The 17131-nt window shown below is 45.1% G+C and overlaps 1 long non-coding RNA gene across 1 annotated transcript in view; it reads right to left on the reverse strand.

Annotated features, from left to right (window-relative positions):
• The window catches only part of LOC126203297 (uncharacterized), a 143969-nt gene extending 127180 nt beyond the window's left edge, over positions 1 to 16789 (reverse strand). The window contains exon 1 of the long non-coding RNA XR_007540257.1: positions 16698 to 16789. This is a non-coding gene — a long non-coding RNA (uncharacterized LOC126203297). The remainder of the gene's footprint in view (positions 1 to 16697) is intronic.
• Positions 16790 to 17131: the final 342 nt, after the last annotated feature.

The following is a 17131-nucleotide window of genomic DNA, read 5'->3' on the forward strand; positions in this document are numbered from 1 at the left end:
AGAACAACACAAATTTACCACCAGCGACCGTAGAGTCGCTTATGTTAGTTACTGACTGCAGTGGTTGCGAGTTGGATCATCTGGTCGATCTCATGTTTCACTTCATTTATTATATACCACCGTGTAAATCTTTTAAGTGGCTTATTCAGCAAAGTTTTTTAATTTCTGAATGAAGGTTTGAGAGGACAAGGACTTCCAACTCATACTATAGGTCCTGAGAATTTGAACATGGTAAGTATCAATCCACTAATAAAGAAAAAACCGGTAACTTACTTCAACAAGAAGAGAATGAGTACCATGGACGTCAACGTACAGAATAATTTCTGTGTGTTTTGAAAGTTAATAGTCCCCGTACAGAGTCAAACTTACTTACTACACTAGAAATTTAAGAAATAGATTGTTATTTTTTGTTCATACTTCGGTCTTAATTGCTGTACTGGTTTCTGTTTTGAAGAGCGAAAAGAAATTAAATGAAACCTAACTTGCGTGTTTGTTGATACCCAACCCAGATGTGAGGATGAAATCTTTCTGACTGAGGCTGACGTAGACCTTGAGAGTGACATTTCGTGTTTCCTTCAAAGCTGATATGCACGGTACTAACTGTTAGTGAAACTACCGCAGGAAAACCAAGTTAGAACGTTAGTTTAAGCTGGCTGCACGATGAGCCGAGAGTATTAGTCCTGCTTGTCGTTCCATGCCGGAAAGACGCTACCACATTTATCCTAGATGACTGCGCAGCCAAGCAGTTTCACGGAAAACATTTCTGCGGAGGCGAGAAGCGAGAGAAAACCAGGAAATGTCCCTTCACGCACGCCTTGAAACAAGTTGCCTGCTCGCTGACTTGCTACTTCAGGTACAGGTGCAGTTTTTGCGTCCGTAATTGTTCTAGAATGCGTTCTAGGACGACACGGTCACTTTGCTGCAAGATTTATGGCTGTACAGCCGTCTAGAGTGTCAGTCCGGTTCTGCACGTGCAGTTATGCCAACTGCAAGTGAACAATATGAGCCATTACTGAACTGCGAATATTTACAAAGCTGTGAGTAAGTGTAAGGAAGTTCATTATTGCAGTTCATTTATTTAATTCTAATGCCGGTAGACAACGGCGAACTTTTTGAAGTCATGCCACGATATCAAGCTCTTTAAATAGGCCGTTTATGGTGTTGTAGTACAGATCGACTCTGACTTTGGAACGCTGGCGCTTCACGTTTAAGCCATCTGTGGTTTTTCTAAATCATTGACGACTCCTTCGAAATTACAGTTATTTATCCATTTCAGTCCGTCTGCTCGTCGAAGATAGCCTGTGGAAATGTGGCTTCCATTCCTTCTTTCTTTATTCGTTTAACCCCCTGTCAGAAGAAGAACTATAAACAATACCCGTCCACCTTTAAAACAGCGGAGAATTTTTGGCAGAACTGCAGTTACCATTATCGTTAACAGCAGTTTCTGCAGGTACAGAGTCGGTGTCCTTCAGCTGAGAAAACGTACACAATACTCTCAACTTTCTTAAGGTGTGTTTTCTCTAGCAAGTAAACTTCGGCATGTAGTTCGCAGAAGCTACCCCTGCAAGTTCTTTGGCGTCGAAACAACCCGAGCAAATCGACTTCCTCGAGTTTCTCCAAAATTCCAGACGTAACTTTCGAATTTTAGTAAGTTTCTCGCTTGGCGAATTTGCCTGTTGCTGAAAGTTTTTCTCAAACTTTCAGATGTTTTATCTGTTCGATTCTAGTTCGAAAATATCAGTGACGAAAAGGAGAAAGGCGCAATGACAGCTGGGCCGAAACAAACGCACCGTCGAAACCTCTAAACATACAGTGTGTTAGGCGTATGAGTGCAGACGATGTGATCATTGGTACCTTACTACAATCATTACCATCATCATCATCATCATTTATTGCATTAACGGGCCTTTGAGGCCTACAGCAGAAGAAAAATAAGAGAAAAACATTACAAACACAAAAAAACAATAAAAGGAATGTCTGTCAATCACACGAGAGGAGGTATTTGCAGCAGATGGTACTCCATCTTTTTCGGTCTCTAGCATCATCCTCCACGACCGCCGGTTCCACTTCTTGAAGATCGTCGTCACTCGATTCTTCCAGCGTTCTTGGGTGTCCTCTCGGGCGTTTTCTTGTAGGTTGAGAGTGGAGGATTCTCTCAGGAAGGCATCCGTACGCTCGTAAGATGTGGACAAACCATTGTAGTCGCCTCCGTCCCAATACTCATCTAATGTGTGTCTTTCCAAACCTCTGGTACTGGTCATCTTTCTTTGTTCTTTCCCATTTACCTTCCATGTTATTGTAGACGGGTCCATAGACCTTCCGAAGTACCTTTCTCTCAAACGCACGTATTGAATCTTCTGTCGTTGCTGATGTCACCCTAGTTTCACAACCGTATGAAAGTACTGGCCTCACCAGTATCGTGTACAGATGGGCTTTGTTCTTCTGGGATATCATACGAGATTTAAAAAGATTGTTCAGTCTAAAGAACACGCGATTAGCACTTGTTAGGCGTTGATGTACTTCTTTCTTAATAGAATGACGGCGAAAATTCGCAACACCAAGATGGAGTTGTGAAACATAAAGGAAAGATGGTAGGCATGTTTTTAGATCTGAAAGACGATGTCTACTTAAATTTCGCCCCAATCGCATAAGAGTGGCGTCAGCAACTCCACTGTGAGACTGCAAACCAGGTTTGCTTTAACGGTCCTGAGCGTTAGTTACTGGGAGACTGGACGTGTTGAGTTGATGTTAGTCAATAATGTCTTTGAAGCGACAGAAACGCCATTATCAACACCTCAGTGAGTCTGAGCGATGTAGCGTAATAGGGCTTCAAGGGGATGGACATTCCTCCTGCTATATTGCAGAAATACTTGGCAGCAATGTAGCCACTGTGCATGATTGCCAGCAGCACTGGTCACGGGAATGTGCAGTAGCAAGATGACTTTGCTCCGGACAGCCATGCGGTACTACCAAGAGGGAAGACCATCGTATTCGGCGTATGGCTCCGGAGCATCGTACTGCATCTGCAGCAGAAATTTGAGCAGCAGTTGGCACCGCAGTGTCGCAACGAACTGTTAAATGTTCAAATGTGTGTGAAAGCTTATGGGGCTTAACTGCTAAGGTCATCAGTCCCTAAGCTTACACACTGCTCAACCTAAATTATCCTAAGGACAAACACACACCCATGCCCGAGGGAGGACTCGAACCTCCGCCGGGATCCACCGCACAGTCCTTGACTGCAGCGTCCCTAGACCGCTCGGCTAATCCCGCGCGGCGACGAACTGTTACAAATCGGTTACTTTAAGGACAGTTCCGAGCCTGACTCCCTGTAAACGCTCCGAGCCAGGCGCCCAAACACCGCCATTTGCGACCTCAGTGGAGTCTGGCGAGAGCTCATTGGAGGGCACGGTGGTAGGAAGGACAGCTGAGGGTCTGCAACCAACCAGTCTGTGTTCTACACACACTGGACCTACCTCTTGAGTTATCGTCTGTGGTGCTGTATCGTTTGACAGCAAGAGCACTATCGTTGTTGTCCCACACCCCCTGACTGCAAATTTGTACGTTAGTTGATGATTCGATCTGTTGTCCTGCCGTTCATAAACAACCTTCCATGGGTTTTTGTCTAACAGGATAACGCTCGGCTATATATCACTGCTGTACCCTACATCTACATCCATAACCATACTCCGCAAGCCACCTGACGGTGTGTGGCGGAGGGTACCTGGAGTATCTCTATCGGTTGTCCCTTCTATTCCAGTCTCGTATTGTTCGTGGAAAGAAAGATTGTCGGTATGCCTCTGTGTGGGCTCTAATCTCTCTGATTTTTTCCTCATGGTCTCTTAGCGACATATACGTAGGAGAGAGCAATATATTGATTGACTCCTCGGTGAAGGTATGTTCTCGAAACTTCAACAAAAGCCCGTACCGAGCTACTGAGCGTCTCTCTTGCAGGGTCTTCCACTGGAGTTTTCCTATCATCTCCGTAACGCTTTCGCGATTACTAAATGATCCTGTAACGAAGCGCGCTGCTCTCCGTTGGATCTTCTCTATCTCTTCTATCAACCCCATCTGGTACGGATCCCACACCGGTGAGCAGTATTCAAGCAGTGGGTGAAGAAGTGTACTGTAACCTACTTCCTTTGTTTTCGGACTGCATTTCCTTAGGATTCTTCCAGTGAATCTGTCTGGCATCTGCTTTACCGACGATTAATTTTATATGGTCATTCAATTTTAAATCACTCCTAATGCCTACTCCCAGATAATTTATGGAATTAACTGCTTCCAGTTGCTGACCTGCTATACTGTAGCTAGATGATAATGGATCTTTCTCTCTACGTATTCGCAGCACATTACACTTGTCTACATTGAGATTCAATTGCCATTCCCTGCACCATGCGTCAATTCGTTGCAGATCCTCCTGCATTTCAGTACAATTTTCTATTGGTACAACCTCTCGATATACTACAGCAACACCCGCAAAAAGCCTCAGTGAACTTCCGATGTTATCCACAAGGTCATTTATAGATATTGTGAATAGCAACGGTCCTACGACACTCCTCTGCAGCACACCTGAAATCACTCTTACTTCGGAAGACTTCTCTCCATTGAGAATGACATGCTGCGTTCTGTTATCTAGGAACTCTTCAATCCAATGACACAATTGGTATGATAGTCCATGTGCTCTTACTTTGTTCATTAAACGACTGCGGGGAACTGCATCAAACGCCATGCTCTACTAAGCGTCGACATGTTGCTATGGCCTACGCGATCACCAGCTCTGTCTCCAGTGGACGACATAATCGGACGACGACTCAAGCGTCATCCACAACCAGCATTAACCGTCGCTGTACTGACTGACCAAGTGCAACAGACCTGGAACTCCGTCCCATAATCTGTCATCCGGCACCTGTACAACACAATTCATGCACGTTTGCATGCTTGCATTCAACATTCTAGCAGTTACACCGGCTTTTAATGTACCAGAATTTCAGATTTGCAATGACTTGTCTCGCGTTTACGTAAACTTGTGATCGTGCACTGTTAATCACTTAAACATGTTACCTAGAAAAATGTATTTCTGAAATTTCGTTACTCTAAATTAATTATTTTTTGGAGTTGTGTATTTTTGCCGACTCTGCATGTATCCATTTCAGCGTGTTCGTTGATGTTTCACTGTGTCTAACGGTCTTCCCACAGAAACGTCACATAACTACAAGATGTATTGTACAAGGTCGTAACTCCACCACTATTTGGACTACGCCAGTCATTATAGACTAAGCGTTTTGCGTCCCACTTCAACAACTGGCCTGCTTCCCAGGGAAAAATAAGCATTAATGGTTTCCTCTTGCCACTTGGAGAGACTAATCAGCCTAAAAGCATAGTACTCGTAACAGCTAGAATTATTATACTGCAAATTACATAAATACTGATGTAGTGTTGTTCAATACTCTGTCCTCAGTCACCAACAGAAATATCTGCATTTACAAGCTTAACACCGGTTATGTAATTGGACATCAACAGCCAAGGAAGTGCAAAATAAATTTACTGATTACTTTGTTTCACCGAAAAAGTAGGATGTCAGTACAGACGTATTTAAATTTTAGGTGACTTTTAATATCAGCGTAAACATAAATATATTATGAGTACATTTGTAACAGAAGTAATGAATACTGTTTACAAAAATTAAAGGCGAACTAGATACAGTTTGCGGCATTTTTTTATCCGTTTTTGAGTATTTTATTGTACAACAGACAAGAGAAGTGAAACCTGCATACAGCATTCTCACGAATTTTTTAATCTGAACGAAGCATTATAACTTTAGTTTATTCAGTAGTGTTTCTTGATGACTTCAATATGCCCACACCTTTATATCCATTTCTTCAGCGCAACAGTTCTTTAGTTCTGTTTTTCTTCACGATTTTTTCCCATAATCATGATGAGACAACGGTGGCGACTGCTATGTTTTTTGAACACGACATCGTAAATTCTCACAAGTTTGCCTGCCTCATGACGCAACTCTAGTGAAAACACTTCTGCGAATACTTGTATCAAGTTCCTGAAATTAAATTACTCAAGGGACTTGCAGAAATAAACTTGCGCAAGCTTTTATTGTAATGTAACGCTTTACCAAGTGCTTGCAGAAGTTACTGGCGGAAGTTACTTGCTAGCAGGCAAACGTCTTTACGACGAAATCGGTGGAACAGGTTCAGAACAACTACGTAGAAGTTTGTTGTTTCAGTTTTTTCAAAATATTAATCGTCGGCATTGATTTAGCTTAAAGGAAAACTAATATACTGTACACTCCTGGAAATTGAAATAAGAACACCGTGAATTCATTGTCCCAGGAAGGGGAAACTTTATTGACACATTCCTGGGGTCAGATACATCACATGATCACACTGACAGAACCACAGGCACATAGACACAGGCAACAGAGCATGCACAATGTCGGCGCTAGTACAGTGTATATCCACCTTTCGCAGCAATGCAGGCTGCTATTCTCCCATGGAGACGATCGTAGAGATGCTGGATGTAGTCCTGTAGAACGGCTTGCCATGCCATTTCCACCTGGCGCCTCAGTTGGACCAGCGTTCGTGCTGGACGTGCAGACCGCGTGAGACGACGCTTCATCCAGTCCCAAACATGCTCAATGGGGGACAGATCCGGAGATCTTGCTGGCCAGGGTAGTTGACTTACACCTTCTAGAGCACGTTGGGTGGCACGGGATACATGCGGACGTGCATTGTCCTGTTGGAACAGCAGGCCGAAGTGGCCGTGCGGTTAAAGGCGCTGCAGTCTGGAACCGCAAGACCGCTACGGTCGCAGGTTCGAATCCTCCCTCGGGCATGGATGTTTGAGATGTCCTTAGGTTAGTTAGGTTTAACTAGTTCTAAGTTCTAGGGGACTAATGACCTCAGCAGTTGAGTCCCATAGTGCTCAGAGCCATTTGAACCATTTGAACCTGTTGGAACAGTAAGTTCCCTTGCCGGTCTAGGAATGGTAGAACGATGGGTTCGATGACGGTTTGGATGTACCGTGCACTATTCAGTGTCCCCTCGACGATCACCAGTGGTGTACGGCCAATGTAGGAGATCGCTCCCCACACCATGATGCCGGGTGTTGGCCCTGTGTGCCTCGGTCGTATGCAGTCCTGACTGTGGCGCTCACCTGCACGGCGCCAAACACGCATACGACCATCATTGGCACCAAGGCAGAAGCGACTCTCATCGCTGAAGACGACACGTCTCCATTCGTCCCTCCATTCACGCCTGTCGCGACACCACTGGAGGCGGGCTGCACGATGTTGGGGCGTGAGCGGAAGACGGCCTAACGGTGTGCGGAGCTTCATGGAGACGGTTGCGAATGGTCCTCGCCGATACCCCAGGAGCAACAGTGTCCCTAATTTGCTGGGAAGTGGCGGTGCGGTCCCCTACGGCACTGCGTAGGATCCTACGGTCTTGGCGTGCATCCGTGCGTCGCTGCGGTCCGGTCCCAGGTCGACGGGCACGTGCACCTTCCGCCGACCACTGGCGACAACATCGATGTACTGTGGAGACCTCACGCCCCACGTGTTGAGCAATTCGGCGGTACGTCCACCCGGCCTCCCGCATGCCCACTATACGCCCTCGCTCAAAGTCCGTCAACTGCACATACGGTTCACGTCCACGCTGTCGCGGCATGCTACCAGTGTTAAAGACTGCGATGGAGCTCCGTATGCCACGGCAAACTGGCTGACACTGACGGCGGCGGTGCACAAATGCTGCGCAGCTAGCGCCATTCGACGGCCAACACCGCGGTTCCTGGTGTGTCCGCTGTGCCGTGCGTGTGATCATTGCTTGTACAGCTCTCTCGCAGTGTCCGGAGCAAGTATGGTGGGTCTGACACACCGGTGTCAATGTGTTCTTTTTTCCATTTCCAGGAGTGTAGTATCAACATGAAGTGACGCTTACTCAGAATACCATTCCCCTTTAAACTACTGTTGATATTTTTCATTTTTGTGGCCGTAGTGTCCGTAGTTGCTTTGTAATTCTTGAGGATATTTATGTTCTGTCGTTGCAACTACAAAAATGCGTGATTTTTTTTTACCAGACGCGTTTCGCTTTACTGAAGTAAAGCATCATCAGTAGTCTGTAATTAAGTTACTTACAGTTTGATTTGCTTTTAGGTCGAAAAACAGAGTAAGTTGATTTGTACTTACGGTGATTTTCGGTCGATTTCTCGCTTACATCGGGAAATGCTGTCTGCCAGCACATCTTTGTTTTTCTGCATTAGGCACTGATAATTTTGGTCTAATTTTTAGTTGTTCTGCAGCACTACGCATTTCTTACGTTTTTCACAACACACTTTTATGCACACCGCTGTATACAGTGGAACGGATCCGTCAATAGTATAGATGGTTCATCGGTTTTGTGAGACTTGAGTTCCTCCTGGCATTTACAGCGTTAAAATAACTTACAGGAATGCAACCGAGTGACGTCGTCGACAACCGCCGATATTTCCACGGGTGACCATTCCGTCATTTCGAGAGCAAAATTGCAGCAAGTAAGGGCTGTGCAAGTGAATTTAAAACCTCGCATAATATTACAGATTTTTTTGTTAACAGTTGGTAACTAATTGCCGACTCGCTAGTCGAGGTTGTATCCATAACTACGGAACAACTTTCGATACATTTAGCATGTTGGCAGTAACCACGAGCAACACACAAATATTTCTCCCTCACCTCCTCCACTTCAGATATATATCCTTGGGGAAAACTACCAACTAGTATAGTGTTACTCATGATCATACTGCAGTCTAATATTATGGATATCATCGGCGTACCTTCGCACCTGTCTTCTTCCCATCTAACTGCGGATCAGTATTTCCATTCCATTATTAACACCTTTCATCAGCCTTTTCTTCAATTATTTTCTATCCTAATTACCACCTGTTATCTCTGGCTTATCCCTGGTCCAATTAACATTCTCATCAGGTTTGTTTATTTTGATACTGCTGCGTTCGTTGCCTTTCTTTCGGTATATCAGTAACCGAATTTGCCAGGAACTTAATATTATCAAAATGGTTTTTATCACAATGTTAATAAGTCTTACATTATTATTATATTCATAACTTTACTTCCTTTCTTTCTTATTACGTTCATAATAGTCATTCTGTGTAGGTGACCGAGTTTCTATCACACTTTAACATCGACTGTGAAGAGAAATTAAGGATATCTAGTTAGATCTAAGCCATCTGCGCAGCGATGTGCCAAGTAATTTTGTACGCACTCTACAAGTGGAGTATAGCAGACTCCGTGCTACATGGGATTAACTAAGAGGTAAGGTAAATCAAGAAATGTTATTATTTTCATTACAGATTGCAATTAAAAAAACTGAAGCTTGAAATATGAAATTACAGACAGGTCATCAGAAAATCAGCCGAATGGTATGGAAAAGTACGACGGTTGCCTGGAAAGCAATACCTCACATTTTTTTCTTCAAAAACCATTTGTTCCGCACAAAGAAAATTACACACACGAAAGAATGATCTTTTATCTACAAACCCTCATTTTCCACGTAATCTCCTTCCTTTTCTACGGCTTTCTTCCAGCGTCACAGAAGAGAGTATATGCCCCCTAGGTACCATTCCCTATTCTGGTCATGAAGCTATTTCTTCACTATGCGAATCACCTCCTCGTCATCCTCAAAATGTCTTCTTCTCTACGTCCAAAGTCCGAGGCAGCTAGGTCAGGGATGTCGTGTGCATGGGTTAACACTGCCCAGCTCAGTTACGTGATGTACTAGCAAGTCCTCAAATTCCTGTGAGGCCGGGTGTTATCGTGTTGAATCAGAACATCCCCTGGGTTGATACGGCGCCGAATCTCGGGAAGCCCATCTTCAGAGCGAGAAATTCAGCACGTTACAATGTATCATGTGTGGCAGTCGTGGAATATCTTCTAGCTCGCTGTAAATCGTGGAGCTCCGTCGAACCGACTTCTGATGGCCTCATCCTCTGTGCCGCGAACGACCTTGCCGCGGTCGGCACACCGGTTCCCGTGATATCACCAAAGGTAAGCAACTTCGGGCACGGGCAGTACTTAGATGTGTATCCGCCTGGGTACACAGTGTGCTGTTGGTTGCTTTCCCTCTGCATTTAGGGCAAAAGGCAGGAGGGGTGCTGGCGTCAGGTCCGAAAACACCAGTCTTTGCGCTAATGTTCTGGATTAAATTCCAAACCTCTCTGTAGCGTCTCATGCAGTGAGGGCATGCGACACTAGTGATGGTGATTCGTCCGCCCTTGTTGTTGCTGTTCTCTCATCGTCATCCAACACGAACGTGACATTACACTATACACACCCTTTACAGTCACACTTATTACATACACTGCCACATACATATCAGATACACGTAATCACACAACTCTCTCACTTCGCGAAAGTAAGATGTCACTATACGCGAAGGACAGGAAAACATTCTAAATTAGACGGATGAACGTGAAATTCGGGGTCTCCCAGGCGACAGTGCCATACGACTTTACTCTTAAGCGTCAGTGTCTAGTGCCAACCGTACTCCTGTCGATTGCAGATGGTCTATAAACTTCGCACAAACTTACGTGGCTACGAAGTTTTCGATGATGCTGATCCACAAACATACAATATTTGCTGAAAGAATTCACCGCCATTTGACTGTATAATAATATATTTTCCTTCTGTACACTCTAGATTTCGGCGATTTCGCTAATATGGAGTAAAATTCTAAACGTTATTAGACCACTGACACGAGGTATCTGGTAAGGTCAGCCCAAAACATGTTTGCAGATAGTATGACAATGGTCATGGAGCAGAAATAAGATTGTACCACCAGAAAATAGCATTTTAATAAAAAAAAAAAGTCTTCGAATATTAGCAGCGTTTTGACTTACTATACGATGGCACTACAAATCAACTATTTATTATTAAAAACGAAATGGGTTATAGGATTACAACGAAACTGCAACAGAAAGAGCGATTTATTTTCGCCTGGCTTCTAAAACGTCTTTTCTTTACCTTATTGCCATGTTAAAATTGGCTTATTTTGTCAAAACATATTGTGCTTTGCACAATTTCACCTCATTAGCATACTAATATAGTTGCAGTTCCGACAGAACAGTCTACTATTAAGCAAACAGCCGACGACAATTTCGGTGAGTCTCTCATGAACAGTTCAGTATAAAAATAAATGAGTAATTCCTTCCCTTAAGTTGTTACAAATCTATGCTGTCATTTCACCAGCTATGGACGTCGTTTAAAACGATTACCTTATTTCATTGTAAAAAACCTGTAGTAATTTTTATATTGCAGTAGATAAGAGTTTCAAAAATTAACTAGATGCCAAAATACTCTGAATTTGCGTGATGTCATTGGCCAAAAAACTCGTTTCAGTGTCTCGAACTATCTATAAGATATGAAGTACGTTATCGATATTTCATTGTCAATCTATCGTTTGCGCTCGTGACTGGAAGTCACTATACTGTAGCCCGCGTCTCGTGGTCGTGCGGTAGCGTTCTCGCTTCCCACGCCCGGGTTCCCGGGTTAGATTCCCGGCGGGGTCAGGGATTTTCTCTGCCTCGTGATGGCTGGGTGTTGTGTGCTGTCCTTAGGTTAGTTAGGTTTAAGTAGTTCTAAGTTCTAGGGGACTGATGACCATAGCTGTTAAGTCCCATAGTGCTCAGAGCCATTTGAACCATTTTTTTTTCACTATACTGTAAACAATCAATTTTCTTGAGACTGTAGATTTAAACCTTACATCAAGTTTAAAGAATAGCTGAATATGTTAGCATGGCAACGGCCTTGCCACAGTCGTAACACCGGTTCCCGTCAGCTCACCGATGTTAAGCGCTGTCGGGCTGGGCTAGCACTTCGATGGTGACCATCCGATCTGCCAAGCGCTGTTGGCAAACGCGGTGCAATCAGCCCTTGTGAGACAAACTGAGAAGCTACTTGATTGAGAAGTAGCGGCTCCAGTCTCGGAAACTGACATATGGCCGGGAGAGCGGTGTGCTGACCACATGCCCCTACATATCCGCATCCATTGATGTCTGTAGGCTCAGGATGACATGGCGGCCAGTCGATACCTTTGTGCCTTCATGGCCTGTGCGGGAGGAGTTTCGTTTTCGAATATGTTAGCTAAATTTTGTACACAGCAATGTATGGCCTAACCTGCACCAACTGCAAAATCAAGGTGGCCCAATTTTTCATTGCAAACTATACGAATTTCGCGCAGTATCTTACTTAATGTCGAAATATCAGAATAACTAAGGCAATTAACGAAATGATAGAAAGTTCATTATGAAGCTGACGAATGCGAGAGAATCATTTTTTTTTACCTAATAGTTTTTTAATAGTTTGAGAAACATTTCTGATCAGCGGCCGTGCGTCCATTCCCGCGGTGTATTCTAAACGGGCAGAAGCTTTTTCATACATAACGGACAAAGCATGCACAGCGAATTGAGGCCCTTCCGAACGGAGGGGTGGACTCGCCCAGCACTGGGAAAGCAAAATGCGTTTCTGTGCAGGGAAAAGTTATGTCGCGCAAGCTCTACTATTGTGGTATCATAGATCGATACCGTCTTCACCGGCGTGTCACAGTTGGCAACGGAAGCGCACGTTTCCGATGGATGGTGACAGAGGTCACGTGGACACTCATCGGATCCAGTGATGCGAGCCCGCTGAGCCCCGTCTTCAGTGCCTCCTGCTACAAGCACCCTCTGCCGCCGCGATATAGGATGGACGGTGGCAGCCACCTGTTCCAGTCTGTCGCAGTCACAATGTTCAACAGTCTTCAGTCTTAGTCAGCCTTCGGCAGACCGCTAGTGCGTTAGTAACAGGAGTCTCACACTGCATGACACCCATACTTGCTTCTTGTAATAGATGGACTTTAATGCTGTTTGTTCTTTTGTAAGGTTTCACTGCAATGAATGGAGAAATCTACAAGTTAAATAAAACTTCAATTTACTGCGTTTCTGCTTCTGCCCAGCTTCCCTATGACAACAGCTGCTGCACCACTTGTGCCCCACTCTCCTTACCGGTGTGTACGAAGTTGTTCGAGGTGTGGCTAGAAAAAAAACCGGACTAGTACTGGTGAAACAATAAAACGAATGCAATAAGGCTGAAAGTCGCGTGGCCTGTCACGTGACTCTCGCTCCGCCTACTGCTCGAGTTTCATCTGCCTCCTGCACTCAGTCTGCCCGTGGCGTCTGTTTTAAGTAGTTGACGTTTTGTCTGTGCGTCGGAAAATGTTGAGTGTACAGAAAGAACAGCGTGTTAACATCAAATTTTGTTTCAAACTAGGAAAATCTGCAAGTGAAACTTTTGTAATGTTACAACAAGTGTACGGCGATGATTGTTTATCGCGAACACAAGTGTTTGAGTGGTTTACACGATTTAAAGATGGCCGCGAAGACACCAGTGATGACACTCGCACTGGCAGACCATTGTCAGCAAAAACTGATGCAAACATTGAAAAAATCGGTAAACTTGTTCGACAAGATCGCCGTTTAACAATCAGAGCAGTGTCTGAGTTAACAGGAGTTGACAAGGAAAGTGTTAGGCAGATTCTTCATGAAAGTTTCAACATGAACAAAGTGTGTTCAAAAATGGTTCCAAAGTGTCTCACAATTGAACAGAAGGAACGCCGAAGAATGATTTGTTCTGACATCCTGGAAAACATTGAAAGTGATCCCACCTTCTTACAAAATGTTATTACTTGCGATGAATCGTGGTTTTTTACTTACGATCCCGAAACTAAACGCCAATCGATGCATTGGAAAACTCCTGGTTCTCCACGACAAAAAAAAAAGCACGAATGTCAAAATCGAAATTCAAGGCAATGATGATTGTTTTTTTTTTTTTGACATCAAAGGGATTGTGCACATTGATTGGGTACCAGAGGGACAAACAGTGAATCAGCATTACTACATTAGCGTCCTGGCTACCCTACGTGAGCGAGTACGGAGAAAACGGAACGATTTGTGGAGAAAAAAGTCATGGATCCTTCACCAAGACAATGCCCCAGCTCACAGTGCGTTGTCAGTGAAGACGTTTTTGGCAAAAGACAACATTCCCATCTTAGATCATCCACCCTACTCACCTGATTTGGCCCCCCTGTGACTTTTTTCTTTTCCCTAAAGTCAAGTCAGCTTTGAAAGGAACTAGATTTGAGACTGTTGAAGCAGTAAAAGAAAAAGCGACGGAAGTAATGTATGGACTTACCGAAAATGATCTGCAGCATTGCTATGAACAGTGGAAAATTCGTATGGAGCGGTGTAGAGACCGAGGAGGAGAGTACATTGAAGGAGATAACATGAAATTGTAAATAATTGTAAATAAATGTTTTTTCCAGCATGAGTCCGGTTTTTTTCTAGCCGCACCTCGTACACAACAGCTACTTTATTTAAAACTTGTGAAAATTGACAGTATTGAGACGTGCGCGGCTCGTGTTCATGCCGTTTATTGCTTGTCATCTTGTGTTTACAGTACTGCCGCTTCGTTTCTTATTCGATTTACTGGTGTCATTAAGATTCTGGCTTGCCTGCCCGTGAGTGGCAGCAGCAGCGCTTGTCGATTAGAGCACTGTCGTATTATCTTTGGAGCGACCGCCTGTATTTCCAGGTCGTCGTGTGTCGGGAGTTCAGTTGGGACGAAGCAGCAGTGAGGTCTGGACAGCCATGACTTGCCGACCGTTGCTGACACACATGACTTGAGTGGGGACGACCTTGGTTGGTCGTTCGGTCGGTCGTCTCATCGGACGACCTGTATTTTGTCTCCGACCGCTTCTGGGTTCTCTGTGTGTGTCGTGATTTGTCCTTGTTGTTCCACAGTGACCATTTTAGTATCGTTCGAGTTGTTTGTGGAAATGTTTCCGCGGACACGTGTGTATCCTGTGGTTTTGACTGACCAGTTATTGTAACGCTGTCTGCGTGCTGGATGCAGTCGGTCGGTTGGGACAGAGAAGCGAGGAAGTCTCCGTGACGCGATGTCAGGCCGGGACCGCTGGTAGCGTGCACGCGTGGTCGGAATGTGAGGCGCTAGCTGCGAGACCTACAAAGTTCATTGCCCACCGAACCTGGACACTGAAGTTGAGTGATCAGTTAACCTGTTATGAAACCTCAACTACTGTGACATCTCTTCGTTCATTGCCGGTTGTTGCTTCCTGGGCCGTTCCAGCTAGCAGCAACATATGACGTGTTGTAGTCGGCGAAATTTTGCAGCCGTCTTCGTGTATGGTCTTTAACTATAAAATTGGTTGTTACTTATCAGCGAAGTACACCAGCGGTATTTTCAGCTTTGTGGCCGTTGACACCCCAGTTACCTGACCTGGTTGTTAGCATAGTTTTCCTGCAGTGTGTTTTCCCTCACCGTGTTGATGCTGTCCGGCACGGCATGTAGTTCGACAGCCTTATAGTTGCTTGTTCATTTTTTTTCTTAGAGTGGTTATTGTGCCTTGGCTGTTTTTAGACACAAATTTTGAAGACGTATGTTTGTCCTCTACTGATACTTCCCGTTGTCGTGCCGTTGGTTGGGCGGAAGGGAATTGGTTAGGTTGTTGGACAGTCCTTCAGCCGTCCCTGGGTCGGGTTGCCGTCCGGTTATTTAACCTTACTTTTGGCTACCTGTCTCACCTCATCTTACGTTACAGCTACCTCCTCAGGCCGATCCTTGGAACACTTCTGAGCACCACTGTTCTGCTTAACTTTGCGAGGCCTTCAGCCGTCTATTAATTTAGTTTTAGTTTTGGAACAAGGCCTTCGGCTGACTTAAATTAAAATTTGAAGATTGATTTGTTTAAAAACTAAATTTTGAAAGCTTGTTCTATCTGAAATTCTTGTTATCCAGGCACTAAGACCTCAGTTGTTCAATGTCTTGTGTGTGGCCTTCAGCCGAGTATTTATGTGAAATATTTTTTTAAGTAAGGCCTTCAGTTGCATGTATTCTTTAAATCAATTTTTTTATAACTTGTTTTCAGGCCTTCAGCCGTTTTTGTTTGTGGTGTCGTTTTGGGCCTTCAGCCATATTGTTTTATTTTGATCTCTTTAAGGCAATGTGTAATTAAGTGGTTCTTAGGAAAATAAAAGTTTGTGTCCAGAATGAGATTTTCACTCTGCAGCGGAGTGTGCGCTGATATGAAACTTCCTGGCAGATTAAAACTGTGTGCCCGACCGAGACTCGAACTCGGGACCTTTGCCTTTCGCGGGCAAGTGCTCTACCAACTGAGCTACCGAAGCACGACTCACGCCCGGCCCTCACAGCTTACTTCTGCCAGTATCTCGTCTCCTACCTTCCAAACTTTACAGAAGTTCTCCTGGTAGAGCACTTGCCCGCGAAAGGCAATGGTCCCGAGTTCGAGTCTCGGTCGGGCACACAGTTTTAATCTGCCAGGAAGTTTCAAAAGTTTGTGTGTTTTGTTCAACTGACAGTAACTGATTATGGCTCCCTCCACAACCATAACCTGATCCGCCCTATCCTGCGAAACCAGATTTCAAGTATCTCAATCGCAGATAGATTTTACAAACACTGATGGATAGATTTGAGCTGATGGAGAGTATCTACCAGAATCAAAGATAAGCTTTGGTACCCCATGACATCAACATTTTTCTTCCAGTATTTTTATGGGTACGCAACTTTGCTTACGATACTTTTCGCTAGTATGCCGTGCCCCCTCGGTGCACAGCGCCGTACTCACCCGCCATGGAGGCGGCCGGGTAGGCGGGGTAGGCGGCGGCCGCGGCGGCGTCGAGGTGGTGGGCGGCGGCGGCGGCGGCGGGCTGGTCGTGGTGCAGGCGCGCGCCGTGCGCGGGGGCGGACACCCACGCGTCGCCGGCCGCCTTGCCGCCGTACTGCGGCAGCCGCGCGCCCGGCAGCAGCAGCCCGCTGTAGCCCGCCATGTTGTGGTGGTGGTGGTGATGGTGGTGGTAGTCGTGGACTGCCCTGCGCAACACGGCACGCACTCAGTACCTCACTCTGGCACCCAGCACCCCACGACACCCTAACCTGTGTCGGGTAGTCGGACATAGCACATCGGCGCCCTGCTTGATGCCGTGTTTCTTGACATCCGGAAAGCGTTTGATACAGTCTGCACTGCCGATTAGTGAATAACATACGAGCTCACTCAGAGTC

Source organism: Schistocerca nitens, chromosome 9, assembly GCF_023898315.1.
Source record: "Schistocerca nitens isolate TAMUIC-IGC-003100 chromosome 9, iqSchNite1.1, whole genome shotgun sequence".
NCBI lineage: Eukaryota > Metazoa > Arthropoda > Insecta > Orthoptera > Acrididae > Schistocerca > Schistocerca nitens.